The sequence below is a fragment of the Petromyzon marinus genome, chromosome 24 (genome assembly GCF_048934315.1).
Source record: "Petromyzon marinus isolate PM22_M1 ecotype Great Lakes invasive population chromosome 24, UKy_Petmar_22M1.pri1.0, whole genome shotgun sequence".
Taxonomy (NCBI): Eukaryota; Metazoa; Chordata; class Hyperoartia; order Petromyzontiformes; family Petromyzontidae; genus Petromyzon; species Petromyzon marinus.
The window spans coordinates 6,942,074-6,958,636 of NC_133690.1; positions in this window are offsets into that span (position 1 = coordinate 6,942,074).

Sequence of the window (16,563 nt, forward strand, 5' to 3'; positions counted from 1 at the left end):
ACTGCGCATGTCCTGTTCAGGGCTGCAGGAGCAATTGTCCATTATTTTAATTGGATGATACTGGCCTACGTTTGCCGTTGCTGGGTAAAACAGGTAAACGCCCCCTTTTGAATCAGTCTGAGACTGCGTCTGCTCGGTCATTAGCTCAAAGCTAACCCTTCGACGAAGAAGATGGCGAAAAGAAAAAAAGACGACGAGTATCGTACATTTCAGGACGAATGGACCGAAGAATTCGCCTTTGTGGAGAGAGCGGGTTCTGCGGTGTGTCTAATTTGCAATGACAAAATTACATCGTTGAAACGGTCGAATGTAAAGCGGCACTTCGACACGCGCCACGCTACCTTTGCATCAAAATACCCTGCAGGAGACAGCAGAAAGAAAGCGTGCCAAGAGCTTCTGAGCAGGGTGCAAGCTAGCCAGCAGCAACTCCGCGTATGGACCCGGCAAGGTGACTATAATTCGGCTAGCTTTGCTGGTTCTTTAGCAATAGTGAGGAACGGAAAACCATTCACAGATGGCGAGTATGCTAAAACGTTCATGCTGGATGTAGCCAATGAACTTTTTGATGATCTTCCGAACAAAGACAAGATAATCAAACGGATACATAGACATGCCTCTGTCGGCAAGAACTGTTCATGATCGTACCATCGTGATGGCAAACAAAGTGGAGGAAACGCAAGTGAAGGACATAAATGCAGCGCCGTTCTTTTCTCTGGCTTTGGATGAGTCAACAGACGTGAGCCATTTGTCGCAGTTCAGCGTGATTGCAAGATATGCTGTTGGTGACACACTGCGCGAAGAAAGTCTTGCTGTTCTGCCATTAAAAGGGTCCACAAGAGGTGAGGATTTATTCAAGTCTTTCATGGAGTTTGCTCAAGAAAAAAGTCTACCTATGGATAAACTTCTCTCAGTGTGTACTGATGGTGCTCCGTGTATGGTGGGGAAAAACAAAGGATTTGTGGCGCTTCTCCGTGAACATGAAAATAGACCCATCCTAAGTTTCGATTGCATTATACACCAGGAGGCACTTTGTGCTCAGATGTGTGACAGGCAGTTTGGCGAAGTGATGTCGCTGGTCATTCGTGTGATCAACTTTATTGTTGCCCGAGCCTTAAATGATCGCCAGTTTAAAACACTGCTGGATGAAGTTGTAAATAACTATCCTGGTCTGCTTTTGCACAGCAATGTGCGTTGGTTGTCAAGAGGGAAGGTGCTTAGCCGTTTTGCGGCTTGCCTGAACGAAATCCGGACTTTCCTTGAAATGAAAGGCGTCGGGCATCCTGAGCTAGCCGACACCGAGTGGCTCCTCAAGTTTTACTATCTCGTAGATCTGACTGAACATCTGAACCAGCTCAACGTGAAAATGCAAGGCATTGGAAATACAGTGTTATCCCTTCAACAAGCTGTATTTGCTTTTGAAAACAAGCTGGAGCTTTTCATCACGGATCTTGAAACAGGTCGTTTACTACATTTTGAAAAACTGAGCCAATTTAAAGATGCATGCACAGCAAGTGAGCCCATTCAAAACCTTGATCTCCACCAGCTAGCTGGCTGCACATCCAGTCTCCTACAGTCCTTCAAAGCACGCTTTGGAGAATTTCGTGAGCACACTCGTCTTTTTAAGTTCATCACCCATCCAAACGAGTGTTCACTGAACACAGCCGACCTGAATTACATCCCTGGTGTCTCCGTCAGAGATTTTGAAGCAGAAGTGGCTGACCTGAAGGCCTCAGACATGTGGGTGAATAAGTTCAAGTCACTGAATGAAGATTTGGAAAGAATCACACGATAGAAAGCGGAGTTGGCGAGCAAGCACATGTGGACAGAAATGAAAAAACTCCAACCCGAAGACCAGCTGATTCTCAAAACTTGGAACGCGCTTCCTGTCACATACCACACACTGCAGCGTGTGAGTATTGCTGTATTGACCATGTTTGGATCTACGTATGCATGTGAGCAGTCATTCTCACATCTTAAAAACATCAAGTCCAACCTACGATCACGTTTAACGGATGAAAGCCTCAACGCTTGCATGAAGCTTAACCTCACCAAGTACCAACCCGACTACAAAGACATCAGCAAATCCATGCAGCACCAGAAGTCGCATTAATGGTGAGTGTTATAACAACATTATTTAAAAGAATAAATTCAGAGGCTTATTATACTGACATTTAGTTGAATTCACTTTTAAAATATATTATATGGCTCTCACTGAAATAAATTTCAAATTTTTTTGCTTTCATGGCTCTCTTAGTCAAAAAGGTTCCCGACCCCTGACACAAACGGTCGTCATCAGGTGTGTCGGTTTGCATAAATTTATTTATTTAAAAACGGTGTATTTATTTATTTATTTAAAAACGTCAGCGCCACGCACAGCGATTTGGCAGTTTATTTAGAAGGACTAGTCCATCTATGTTCTGAAAAGAGGAGGGGGGAGACGAAAAATTAATTAAGACCTGAAATGTTATTCAAATCCTTAGCCCCAAACACTCACCCAGAACTCACACTGTCAGCCCCAAACACTCACCCAGAACTCACACAGCCAGCCCCAAACACTCACCCAGAACTCACACAGCCAGCCCCAAACACTCACCCAGAACTCACACAGCCAGCCCCAAACACTCACCCAGAACTCACACAGCCACCCCCAAGCATTCACCCAGAACTCACACAGACGGCCACAAACACTCACCCAGACCTCACACAGCCAGCCCTATACCCACCCACCAATCAAACAGCCAGATAGTCTAATCTACAGCCCATACACCCAACACGAATACCAACACCCATCCTCGTACACACCTTGCACACGCCCCAACTCCTATACCCAGCCTCATACACACCCATCAACATACGAACAGCCTCTTTGTCCAGTCCACATACCACCGACCACTCGCCCCAACACTCAGCGCACACAGCCTACCCAAACCTCCACATTATCTCAGAGCCAGGATCTCCAATACACAACCTTCTTCCTGCCCACATCCCACATTCCATGTATCTGGCCCCAGACTCTTCTTCCCCCTACATGCACATCACGCCCTACACCTTGTAGGAGGCAGAAGCAAAGTTAGTTTGTGGTGCAAAGCAGGGCCCTGGTGGTGCGAGACACCACGCTACACAGTCCACAAGCTGCAAGACGGATTTATAGCGCTGATACGGCTCCCCACGTGGGTAATTAACGGTGTGCATGTTCAGTAATTATTTTTATTTTAGGGAGAGTGGTGGGAGGAAGTGCATGGATTGATAAGAAATGCTAGATTCCTTTGCCTATGCCCAAATCCATGGCCTTCATTATACAGACAAAGATCACCCGTATAGCCTTAACAGACTGTTAGGGCAAGTGCTATGAGCAAGCACCTATGAAGGCCTGAACGGCACACGAGGGATGGGTGGCCAGCACCACGCTCGGCCGTCTTTATCTCCCCAGTGACGATATTTACACATCGCACCAGGTAATAATTTGAGGCTGAGTCAACCTCAGCCTCATCACATCTCACAACTTCCCTCCTTCCACATGCCCTGCCTTCCACACCGCGTTTGCTTTCCCTGGCAACAGGAAACTTCTCATCGCCCCTGCCTTGTCTTTCATTCTATAAAGGTATCCCTCGACTTACGAACGTTCAGTTTCACGAAATTTCGCGGATTCTTAAGTACTAGTGTTCGTTAGTCGGGTGTTCCTAAGTCGGGTATTCTTAAGTCGGGTGTTCGTAAGTCGAGGGCTGCCTGTAATTTTAATTTTACAGGTCCAGCTGATTTTTACCAGAAATCGAAAACCTACGGCATTGGTACTGACCTATAACAACTGCATATAGCCTCTAAACTAGATTAAAGAAACATCTGTGGTTCATGTGGTGGATGGAGCTGAACAGGGCCAACTGGTGGAGGGGCGAGGCCAAGGGAAGGAGTGGGGACAGCCTCTGGAGAGAGAGGCAACAAGGGAGACACGTGTGTGAGTTATGGCACAGATTATGAATCGGCTCACATAAGCCGGTGTGTTTTCGCAGCATTAATTTGAGTAGTTCTCAACGTACAGAGCTGAAAGATAACTCATTTTGACCGTTTTAATCCAGCTGGCTATGGTATTAAATGTGAACTTTGTACGACGTATGAATTTTATCTCAGAATTTAAAAATTATAATCCAGTGTGTGACAGGTAGGGTGTTTGATGGCAATCTGAAACACCCACCATAATCATCCATGGGGGTCTTTGGAATTGCACATTGCCTATGTTATGACTCTTGACCAAGATGAAAAAACAAGTCACGTGCTGCAGTGCAATGACTACTCAGCGACAATTCGTAAATAACAAACTGTGGTCTTAAAAGTATTTATTTTTTAATACGCAACATTTCGTCAATTGAATTATTTGGCGGGACCCTGGGGTCCCGCAAAAATCAGGTCAATAATTATTATTTTTCAGTCCGCCCACTCGTGACCCCGACAGCAACGCGCCGCCCGCCCAGACTCGCACCAACAAGCGCCAGCAGCAGCAGAAGGCGGCGATCGACACGATGGGCGCCACCCCACCGGGCAAACGCGAGCCCCGGGGGGCGACAACGCCCTCCGGTCAGCCGTCGATCCTCGGCTTCTTTGCCAAGGCGAGCCCGCCCCCCAGGCAGTGAATTTAACGTGTTTAAGTAATTTTTCAACTTTTTACGAAACTTAGTGCCCCGAGTAGCTCTCGACGAGGCCAATCGATTGACACTAGTTGTGTTGTCGGTAAGGCAAGACTCGTGTCGCTACGCGGTTTTTCCCACCCCGGGGCAGTGATGGGACCCCGGGGTCCCGCCAATTGCTTCAATTGTTCTTCTTCATAGCACGTGAAGCCAACACGTGCGTCAACAACATTGCCGCAGCACCCCCTGCTGGACTAAACACGCTACTGTGCCGCGGAGACAATACGTATCAGACGGCCACAAGCGAGTGGTGTCAAATGTGATCATGATGATACTGGTAGGAACCTCTGGTTACACCAGCCCACAGGGGATTATTGTGTCCGTCCATCGTCCATCCAAAAATGTGAGGGGTGGGGCTGGGTGGGGAGGGTGGGGAGGGGCTGGGTGGGGAGGGTGGGGAGGGGCTGGGTGGGGAGGGTGGGGCTGGGTGGGGGGTGGGAGGGGAGGGGCTGGGTGGGGTGGGACTGGTCACCCTGTGGTGCCCTTATAAAACTCAACGTTTCACCTAATCACGCCGGCTTGTGCCCGCCCTCACAGTCGGGCATATTTGCGGAATACACCACGTGGTGCCGCCGTTGACCTGGCCATTGACCGAGCAACCCAACGTTCCTACCAGCTCCCTCCGCAGGAATGTGTTTATTATGAGGCTTGTTTACCCAGGAAAGCCTCACTGCAGGCGCGACACGTCCATGTAGTCTATCTAGGCGGTCGTCTAGGGCGCCAAGTTAAGTGGGGTGCCAAATTCGAGGTAAAAGTACAAAAAAAATACAAATACCAAAAAAATTATAATTAATTTCTCAACATTTCTGACAATTGATTGATTGGACAGACGGACGGACAATCCGAATAAACAGGTCCCTGCAGGGTGGGCTGGTAGGACAAGTCTCTGCGCTGTCTATTGCTGATTTTACACCCAACAGCACGAGATTTCACTTCGTTAAAGTATTGAAAGGGGACGGACGGACACATTAATCTATTGCAGGCTGGTACACTCAGTTTACAACTTCGTTCCTACCAGTATTATGCCTCTTTAAATAAATAAATAACATTGAATGGAAAATAGGGGCAAAATGTTTCCCAGTTTGCCAAAAAACTCAGCCTCGATCTGCCCCTGGGGTTTGGGGGCGCCGATTGCTGGCAGCAGCGGGTCCAGGGCCGCCGCTGCCTCACTGAGTGAGCCTCGTGGCTCTTTTTCAGGAGGGTCCTGCCAGTTTTCACAGAAGGTGGGTGGCTATGTATAATCCCAATTGAGTAATGTGTACTTTATATCAGAATACATTACAGTACACCAGGGGTGTCCAAACTTTTTTACCCGAGGGCCACATACAGACGTGAGGTATACTGCCTCACTTCTCATGCACTAATATTGTCAAAATCAATCAGATGCAGGTACATTACGTTTGATTATTGAACATGTTTGAAGAAAAAAAGCCTCCATCATAGCTCTTCATAAGTAGATTTTCACTTTATTTTTTACAAAAAGGTTGGCAGGTCATTCTCTCAGTGACAGCCTCAGATTGGTTCTTAGGGTGCTGATCCCCCTTCATTGTCCTGTATGAAGGGAGAGACAAGAAGAGAAATAGGGGATGTGGATATTTCAAGCCTATTACACAAATAAATTATTGGGCTTGTTAACACATCAACTAACGTTTGTTAAAAAAATTGTCATCAACTTTCATTAACTTAATTTATTAAGTAATTGGGCTTATTAATAAATGAAAACGGTGTGTATATTTTTAACTCACCTGTAATGGGAAGAATGTTGCGCTCAGTGGGAGCAGTGATGCGGCGCTTTGGTGTGAAGGATAGCTGGCAGGTCAGGAGTAAGTTTGGTGGTTGAGATGCGAAGGACGTCACGGAGATGGCTGTCGGTCGTTCTGGTTCTCAGCCTGCTTTTGTTCAGCGTTAACAGAGAGAATGTCTGCTCACATATGTATGTTGAGCCGAACAGACTCATCATTCGTTTTGCATGGCGTCTCATCAGAGGAAACATGGCCTTTTCCAAACTCCGGTAGAAGTCAGGTAGGGAGAGAAGCTGATGCTGATTCTTCAAAGAATCATCACACTGAATTTCGATCAGTTCTAATTGCACACTCTCCTCCACTTCTTTTGCATCCATTGAAAACGGAGCCGCAAACAGTGTGATTTCCTTCTCAATAACAGAAAAATCTTGGAAGCGCTGACTGAATTCTGTCATGAGAGATGTGATCACAGACACATATTCTCCCATTTTTGCAGAGAGCTTGGCATTGGGAAATGTGCATTGATTTCGGTCAGCGTGGGGAAGTGCGCTACATTGAAGTTGCGCAGTTGTGACTCGAAGAGACGGAGCTTCGCACGGAATGCTTTCATGTGCACATACAGCTGTGCTACCAGCTGCTCTTTGCCTTGTAGTCTCTTGTTCGGGGTGTTGAGATGATCAGTGAGATCAACTAAAAAAGCCAGGCCTGCCAACCATAAAGGGTCACTGATCTCATGGAGAGGTCTGCCCTTTTCTTTCAAAAACTTTTCGACATTTGATCTCAGGGAATAAAACCGCTGCAGCACGGAGCCGCGACTGAGCCAGCGCACTTGCGAATGGTAGAGTAGGTCCCCGTATTCAGCATCGACATCAGAGAGGAACGCTTGCAATTCTCGGTGGTAAAGCCCTCGGGCCATTATTTTTTTGACATTTTTCACAACTGTGTTCATCACATCGCCAAGCTGGATTATCTTGGCACAGAGGGCTTCTTGGTAGATGATACAGTGCATTTTAACAGCCTCACCTCCGCTCTCCTGCACCTTGGCACTCGCCATAGAAGCCATTCCTTTGCGCTCGCCTGTCATTGCTGGAGCCCCATCCGTTGTAATTCAACACAGCTTGTCCCATTTAAGTCCAGCCTGGTTAATTGAATCTGACACAGCTTCAAAACATGTCCTTCCCACTTGTTGTCCCCTTTAGACTCCGAAGATCAAGCAGTTCCTCCGTAATGCAAAAATTATCATCAACTCCCCGCAAAAAAATTAACAGCCGTGCAGTGTCCGTGGCATTTAAATTAAAAATGGATGGCGGGCCGCAGTTGGCCCGCGGACCGTAGTTTGGACACCCCTGCAGTACACTATACCATTTTGCGTGAAAACTCGGACCCATTATCTTGAAGTTATCGGGAGTGGGGCGTCTTTGCTTATTAGCATCTTTAGTATCTTGCGATTCACCAACGTTGGTTGGGGAAAGCCTGACTGCTGATGAGACACTGAATGTCGAAGCGAGCCCATAGCTTGCTTTGTCTTGAACTAATACTGCTGACATTATGCACTCCAACAAGACCGTGGGGCAGATGGGATAAAAAAAACATTGATTTTGTTGTTTTATGCGATGAGACAGATACAGGATTGTGAATGAGACGTGTTTTTTTTGTCAATGTTATGGACGAATAGGTGAGAATGGTGTGAGTTTGTGTGCGAGTGAATGGCAAATGCCTGGAGTGTGTGGTTCGGATCAGGTGAGTGGTGTGTGTTGGTTGATGAGTACAGTGAGGGAAAAAAAGTATTTGATCCCCTGCTGATTTTGTACGTTTGCCCACTGACAAAGAAATGATCAGTCTATAATTTTAATGGTAGGTTTATTTGAACAGTGAGAGACAGAATAACAACAAAAATCCAGAAAAACGCATGTCAAAAATGTTATAAATTGATCTGCATTTTAATGAGGGAAATAAGTATTTGACCTCTATAAAACAAGACTTAGTACATGGTGGTAAAACCCTTGTTGGCAATCAGAGGTCAGACGTTTCTTGTAGTTGGCCACGAGGTTTGCACACATTTCAGGAGGGATTTTGTCCCTCTCCTCTTTGCAGATTTCTCCAAGTCATTAAGATTTCGAGGCTGACGTTTGGCAACTCGAACCTTCAGCTTCCTCCACAGATTTTCTATGTGATTAAGGTCTGGAGACTGGCTAGGCCACTCCAGGACCTGAATGTGCTTCTTCTTGAGCCACTCCTTTGTTGCCTTGGCCGTGTGTTTTGGGTCATTGTCATGCTGGAATACCCATCCCCGACCTATTTTCAAAGCCCTGGCTGAGGGAAGGAGTTTCTCACCCAATATTTGACGGTACATGGCCCTGTTAATCGTCCCATTGATGCGGTGAAGTTGTTCTGTCCCCTTAGCAGAAAAACACCCCCAAAGCATAATGTTTCCACCTCCATGTTTGACGGTGGGGATGGTGTTCTTGGGGTCATGGGCAGCATTCTTCCTCCTCCAAAGACGGCGAGTTGAGTTGATGCCAAAGAGCTCCATTTTGGTCTCATCTGACCACAACACTTTCACCCAGTTGTGCTCTGAATCATTCAGATGTTCATTGGCAAACTTCAGACGGGCATGTATATGTGCTTTCTTGAGCAAGGGAACCTTTCGGGTGCTGCAGGATTTCAGTCCTTCACGGCGCAGTGTGTTACCAATTGTTTTCTTGGTAACTATGGTCCCAGCTGCCTTGAGATCATTGACAAGATCCTCCCGTGTAGTTCTGGGCTGATTCCTCACCGTTCTCATGATCATTGCAACTCCACGAGGTGAGATCTTGCATGGAGCCCCAGGCCGAGGGAGATTGACAGTTCTTTTATGTTTCCTCCATTTGCGAATAATCGCACCAACTGTTGTCACCTTCTCACCAAGCTGCTTGGCAATGGTCTTGTAGCCCATTCCAGCCTTGTGTAGGTCTACAATCTTGTCCCTGACATCCTTGGAGAGCTCTTTGGTCTTGGCCATGGTGGAAAGTTTGGAATCTGATTGATTTGTTGCTTCTGTGGACAGGTACCTGTTACACAAGCTGAGATTAGGAGCACTCCCTTTAAGAGTGTGCTCCTAAATCTCAGCTCGTTACCTGTATAAAAGACACCTGGGGGCCAGAAATCTTTCTGATTGTGAATGGGTCAAATACTTATTTCCATCATTAAAATGCAAACCAATTTATAACATTTTTGACATGCGTTTTTCTGAATTTTTGTTGTTGTTATTCTGTCTCTCACTGTTCAAATAAACCTACCATTAAAATTATAGACTGATCATTTATTTGTCAGTGGGCAAACATACAAAATAAGCAGGGGATCAAATACTTTTTTCCCTCATTGGATATCATGTGTGTGCCAGGTGAATGATATCTGGTGAGTGGTGAGTGCCCGCATGGTGATCGGTGTCTGGCGATGGGTCAGTTGTCATGCATGTGAGGTCACGCCACCTTATCCGTCCTCTAGTGTGTGTGTCAATAATAACAATGTCAACTTGCAACACGCCGCTACCGCGCATCACTCGCTCGCTCTCGCAGAGAGGACAACGACTCGGAGGCGCGAGGAGGAACCACAGATGAGCGGGAAGGCAGCAGCCAGGTGACGAGTCGGCGCCAACGATTGCCCACGCTCTGCGGTCCTCTACAGTTTGAGGTGGTGTGGGCCAATTAATGTGGGAGGAAACCGGAGCACCTGAATAATAACTGAACAAAAATGTTTACCAGGTAAAGCTCATTCAGTTATACAGCTATTTTTTTCAGAAACGACCTGGCCCCAAATCATAGCTCAACGAAGTGGCTTATATTGTGGAAATTTACAGCAGTCAAATACTCAAAACGCTCGTTTATTCTGTATCTGAGGAGGTAAAAACCGGAGGACCCGGAAAAAATCCACGCGAGCACGGGGAGCCAGAGACATGCAAACTCCAAATATACAGCAGGCGTCTGGGTCGGGATCGAATCCACGACCTCCTGTACACCAGGCGAGGTAGTTAACATCTCACCACCGCGGCGCCCATGCGTGCGAAGGGAGCAAACACTCAATCCCATGCAGTCCACATTCTTCCTTTACCGCCTTCTCCTGGCATAGCCAGGGCATGGCACCTCCTCGACACCCACGGCAAGGGAGTTTCACAACATCGAAGTGCGGTGATCCACCGACCCTCGCTGCTGCCTCCACAGTGCAGCAGCCACGTGCAGCAGCGTAGCCGCCACCGCACAGCTTTTGTTGTGTGCGTGTGTACACAGGAGACGGTAAAAACAACGAGGCATGAGCAAATAAGGGGCCGTCCATAAATGACGTCACGCACCTAGGGGGGGGGGTCAGACATTTGTGACGATGTGTGACAAGGGGGGGGGGGGTGAGAAATGTGACGTCACATCAAAATTGGAAACTTTAAATGAATATAGACAACACGTTCTACTTAATTACATAGACTTTTTGATAAATGTTTTCTCCTACAACATCAGAGTGCAGCGCCACATTAAATACGCACTACAATGACAATAGTTTAAAGCGATTTGGAGCATGTTTTATTTTTTTGTGGGGGGGGCAGATCTTTGTGACGTCATATTTTGGGGGGGTCTGACTTTTTGTGACGAATGGAGGAGGGGGTAAAAAATCGTCCAAAATCGCGTGACGTCATTTATGGATGGCTCCTAACAAATGAAATTGTAAATTCTGAATCGTGACGAATTAAATTACTGGTGGGCTACATAACTGCGTCCCTACGAACCATCCGCCAGCAGCAGGTCTAGCGATGTTTTCAATCTCAGATCATTCTAATGTTTTACATTTCCATGCATTCGTTTTCCTTCTTCAGCACGCAGATGCTGATACATTAATCCAGAGATCATTGTCATTGTCTTCCTCGTCCAAGTATTAGCTGCACTCGTTTGATATGTCGGTGTGTCTGAGCCATACGTCACAGCAGGTGATAGATGCACCGTTTGTAAACGTGATTCCCTGAGCACATAGCTATGTTGATATGCAGAAGCACTCCGATCTGACGTCGCCCCCCTTTCTTACGTCCTGTCTATGATCCCAGTCTGCCTTCAATAACTCCCCTAGGTATACATATGAGCATGCATATTCTAGTTCCTCCAACATTGATTCCACAGGGAGCTACAATGACTTTTGCAATATTTTTCCACGGAAACTTTCACCACTCTACATGGTCAATAGGCCTGATTAGGTACGTCTTCATGCTAAGTATATGGTACAGTATTTACATGAGGTGGATGTGACTGTGATTCTCGTATTGTAAAATGTTTTAGCACTAAAGTCAGGACTGGACTTAGGAATGGACGATCGGGGCGGCTGCTCATGGGCGAAAATCTGTAATGGAAAATAATGAGGGCATCGCCATGGGCAAATAGGGGTAGAGAGAAAGACACGGAGAGAAACACACACAGCGAAAGATAGACACAGAAATAGGCAGTGAGAGACATAGGAGTAAAGTGAGAAACAAACACAACAACAACCGCCATTCGCCACTAAGTGGCGGTGACGTCACCACGATGCATGTGCCAGGCTATGTGCACCTTGAGGTCACGTGAAGTGTCGAAAACCCGCTGGCAGGAGGTCACGGGGCAGACCTAGATGCCACGGGTCTACTGACTGAGACGACTGGCTGATGCACCACCTGTGCCCCCTACTGTGCCAACTTGCTGTGCTTTAGCCACCCGGCACTCCGCTCGTTGTTGTGAGCGTCGCTCCTCTGCCGTCCGTTGTTGTTGGAGGGTGACTGCCTCCAACTGCCCAGTAGCAGCGTCCTTCACGAGCCTCTTCCACCGAGGCCGATCTTGACACCGCTGGTACAAGTCATCGGCAAGTCCACATCCTCATGTACCACATCAATCCATCTCTTCTCTAGCCCGTCCGCGCCCATTTCACCACCTCGATCCGGCTGAACAAAAGCTGTTTAGGCATGCGGTGGCTGGGCATGCGGGCTACATGATCAAGCCAACGAAGCCTTGCCTGCCGGAGTAGCTCACCAATGGGACTTTGTCCACATCTTTCAACGATTTGTGAGCTCCTCACACAATCTAGCCTGGTTAAACCCAGGATGGATCGTAGGCAGGCCAGCATAATTGTTTCTAACCGGCGACAATGTTCCATTAGGGGGGTCCACGTTTTGCAAGCGTAGAGAAGGGAGGGAATGACCGTGGCCGAGAAGACCTGAGGCTTTGTGCGGAGTGATAGACCAGGTAGCTTCCACACAGCGTTACGCAACCAATGAAAATATAATGCCGCTTGACTGATTCGGAGTGAGACCTCTGCTGTTAAAGCGGAGCCGGTCATGAGCACATTGCCAAGGTATGGGAAGCTCTCCACTCTCTCCACAACTACCCTATCACCAATTTGGAGTTGTGGGTGTGGAGTGTCCGATGGTACAAATACCCAGGCAGGTGCTTAGTTTTGGTTGGGCTGATGGTAACTCCCCACCTCTTGGTGGAAAGCTCCAGGTTCAGCAGCAGAGCCTCCAACTCCTCCTCTGAGTGAACAGCAATTACCCAGGCATCTTTCAGCCTCCCATTGTATCCGTACCAAATGGAGATTCCTCCGGTACAGCTATTGAAGGCTTCACGAACTACGTGGTCAAAATAGATGTTAAATAATGTGGGAGCCAGAGGACATCCCTGTCGCACCCCAAGGTGTACAGGGAATAGCTCTGACTCCCGGCCACATAGTTTTACCCAGGCCCGCTCACCATCATGAAGGTCCTTAATGATCATGAGCAGAGGGACAGGGACTCCGAAAGCATGAAGAACAACCCAGAGCCCAGGCCTACAAACACACACACACACAAAGGGACACAGACGCAGAGAAAAACCATCATGCAGACTCCGGTCATCCTCACAGTGGCTTTTGGCTGGCCATAGAACAAAGATGGCCACCGCATCACGTGTTTTCTGATGCAGTTTTACGGCCGTCTGGAACGCTGTCCCGATATTAGGAAGCCACTGGAGCTATGCAATTTTAAATTTAGATTGAAAACTAATTTCTTTATAACTTATTTTTGTGTTTAGTAGGCTGTCTTTCCCTCGCACCTCCGATTAGCACGGTTGGCAACGTACGGTACGAAAAAAGTTCCACAGATATATAGAGACAGACACAGAGATAGAGAGGGACATTCAAAAAAAGCAGTACAGAGAGACACACGAAACATTAATACAGAGACATAAGGAGAGAGAGACAGACACAGAGAGATACACAGACTGAGATAGAAACAGATAGAGAGACAGAGACATAAAGAGAGATGCAGAGAGAGAGACAGTGACATACAAGTGTTGTGTCTTTAACTAACCACACGGAGACGTCTGCTGGAGGCAACGCGTTTATTGTAACAACTCTTAACACTCTGTTAAGACTACTCTGTTAAACACTACTCTGTTAAACACTACTGTAACACCCGATAGCCTAAGGGAGAGACAGCCTCCCTTCTAGCGTGTCCTACACACGCCGGGCTACGCTACACGCCGGTCCCTTGCGACGGCGGCTAGGGGAAGACTGGACCGACCGACCCACCCCGGGGTACGGGACTCGCCCTGGTCCGCTGCAACCCCGGCTCTAGCGAGAGCCTCGGGGAGGGTCCCCGGGTGCTGGTCCAGTCTTCAGGTCTTCAGATGTTTTCAAGCTTGAGTTGGCGAACACTCCCTGGCCCGTCCCGAGGGCCGGCCTTTTATCCCAAGGTCGAGGTCACCCCTCCCCTCATGAACCTTCTAGAAGGTCTTAGTAGGTCTTAATTCTTAAGGGGGTTTAGGAAGTGGTGGGGGTCCCCATCCCCCTCAGCCCCCAGCCCCTGGGAGGTCTGGGGTGTCAACCTCCGGTCACGGAGGGGCGGGGGTTTGACCTTCGGTCTACCCCTACACACCTCGCTCTCTCTCGGCTGCCCCCTGTCGGCCCATGAGCGTGGTGGCAGGTCAGCTGCCTACAGCGCCTTATTATGGCGCATTAAAGTAATGATCAGCCACAGCAGAAGTATTGGTCCTGCGTGTTTCAGATCTGCCTTATGTTCACGAACACGGTCCGAGACATGTCGTTTGGTTTCGCCAATGTCACTGCTGCCGCAGATACAGCTTAGTTTGTAGACGCCGGGATATTGCATGTCAGGAATCTTGTCCTTCACAGATGGGATCAGGTCACGAATTTTATGTACTGTGTAAAATCGGACCTGGATCTTGTGTTTGTTCATGATTTTATAAATATTTGTGGTTACCCCTGCAATGTATGGCAGGGTGATGGTTTTGATTGGATCCTCAGATGGCTCCTTCCTCACGCTTGGGGTGAAGGCTTTGTGGATTGTTTAGTCAGAATATCCATTCACCTTGAGAGCTTGGTGTACGTGTTTTAGTTCCCTGGTTAGGTGTTCATGGTCGGAGATACACTGAGCTCTATGTGTAGCGTTTTGATGAGGGAATTCTTCTGGGATGGATGGTGGTGGGAATCAGGTTTTAGGTAGGCGTCAGTATGGGTTACTTTCCTGTAGACAGAGTGGCTCATTGAGCCATCTGTTCTCTTTTTGATTAAGACATCGAAGAAAGTTAGCATGCCATCCTTTTCTACCTCCATGGTGAATTTGATGGCTGGGTGTATGGAATTGATGTGGTTGAGCCGGTCGGCCATGTGGCCAGATGACAAACGTGTCATCCACGTACCTCTTCCACAAGGACGGGCGTAGAGTGCATGCCTGGATGGCGTCCGTCTCAGATATTTCCATGAAAATATTGGCCACAACCGGAGATAAGAGAGAACCCATTGGGTGCCTTCAGTTTTTCTTGTAAAATGATGGTGAATATGTATGTCTTAGCATTTGCTATTAAAATATGAAATAATTATTCTTTATTATATTAAATATTTATTTTTTTATTCTTAGTTTTTTCGGTAAAGTCACGTTGAAGAGAAACAACAAAATAATAAAATATATATAAAACAATAAAAAATTCTCACGACGTTTCGACCATAACTCAAACGGTCATCTTCAGGTGTGTTGGTTTGCATAAATATATTTTTAAACGGCGCATTTATTTATTTATAAAAAACGTTAGCGTCACGCGCAGCGATTTGGCAGTTTGCCCAGGACTAGTCCATCTATATTTTTTGAAAAGAGGAGGGGGGAGACGAAATTTTTTATAATGTATGCTGTCTGAAAGCCACTGTAAGCGTGAACAATCAATTAAGCACTGAAATGGTTTATCAAATCTTTCCAATGATTGCTAAGATAGAATCCATCTTCTCGGTTGAAATTGTCTCTGTGCTTGTATATGTGGATAGCCTCATGAACGAATCTCTCATGGAAGCCAGATGGCTTACAAAGAACCTCCGTCTTGGAAAAGTCAATGGCATGTGAGCCTACTGAATTAGAACAATGATCTGCTACGGCCGAGGTGTTGGTCCTACCGTGTTTAAGGTCTGCTTTATGTTCACGAATGCGGTCCGAGACATGGCGTTTGGTTTCTCCAATGTAACTACTACCACAGAGGCAACTTAGTTTGTAGACACCAGGGTATTGTATGTCCGGAATCACATCTTTTACAGACGGAACCAGATCACGGATTTTATGTAATGTGTTGAAACGGACCTGGATCTTGTGTTTATTCAAGATTTTGGAGATCTTTTTTGTGATCCCAGCAATGTAGGGTAAAGTGATGGTTTTGAAAAGCTCCTCAAGAGGGTTCTTCTTCATGGTTTGAGTGATAGCTTTGCGGATTGTATAGTCGGAGTAACCATTAGCCCTAAGAGCTTGGTGTACGTGCTTGAGTAAATGCGCCGTTTAAAAATAAATTTATGCAAACCAACACACCTGAAGATGACCGTTTGAGTTATGGTCGAAACGTCGTGATAATTTTTTATTGTTTTATATATATTTTATTATTTTGTTGTTTCTCTTCAACGTGACTTTACCGAAAAAACTAAGAACATGAATTACTGCAGTCACGAAAGCTTTAAATCAAAATTATTTTTTTATTAGATACTAGCTGTACCCGGCCACGCGTTGCTGTGGCTCAGTCTGGTTAAATGGCAAAGAAAGAAAAGAGAAAGCGCACGTTTCTAAAATATTTAATTTCACAATGCTTGTGGGTATACAATAGTTTGTGTTGTTCCATTGTCTGTGTAGATAT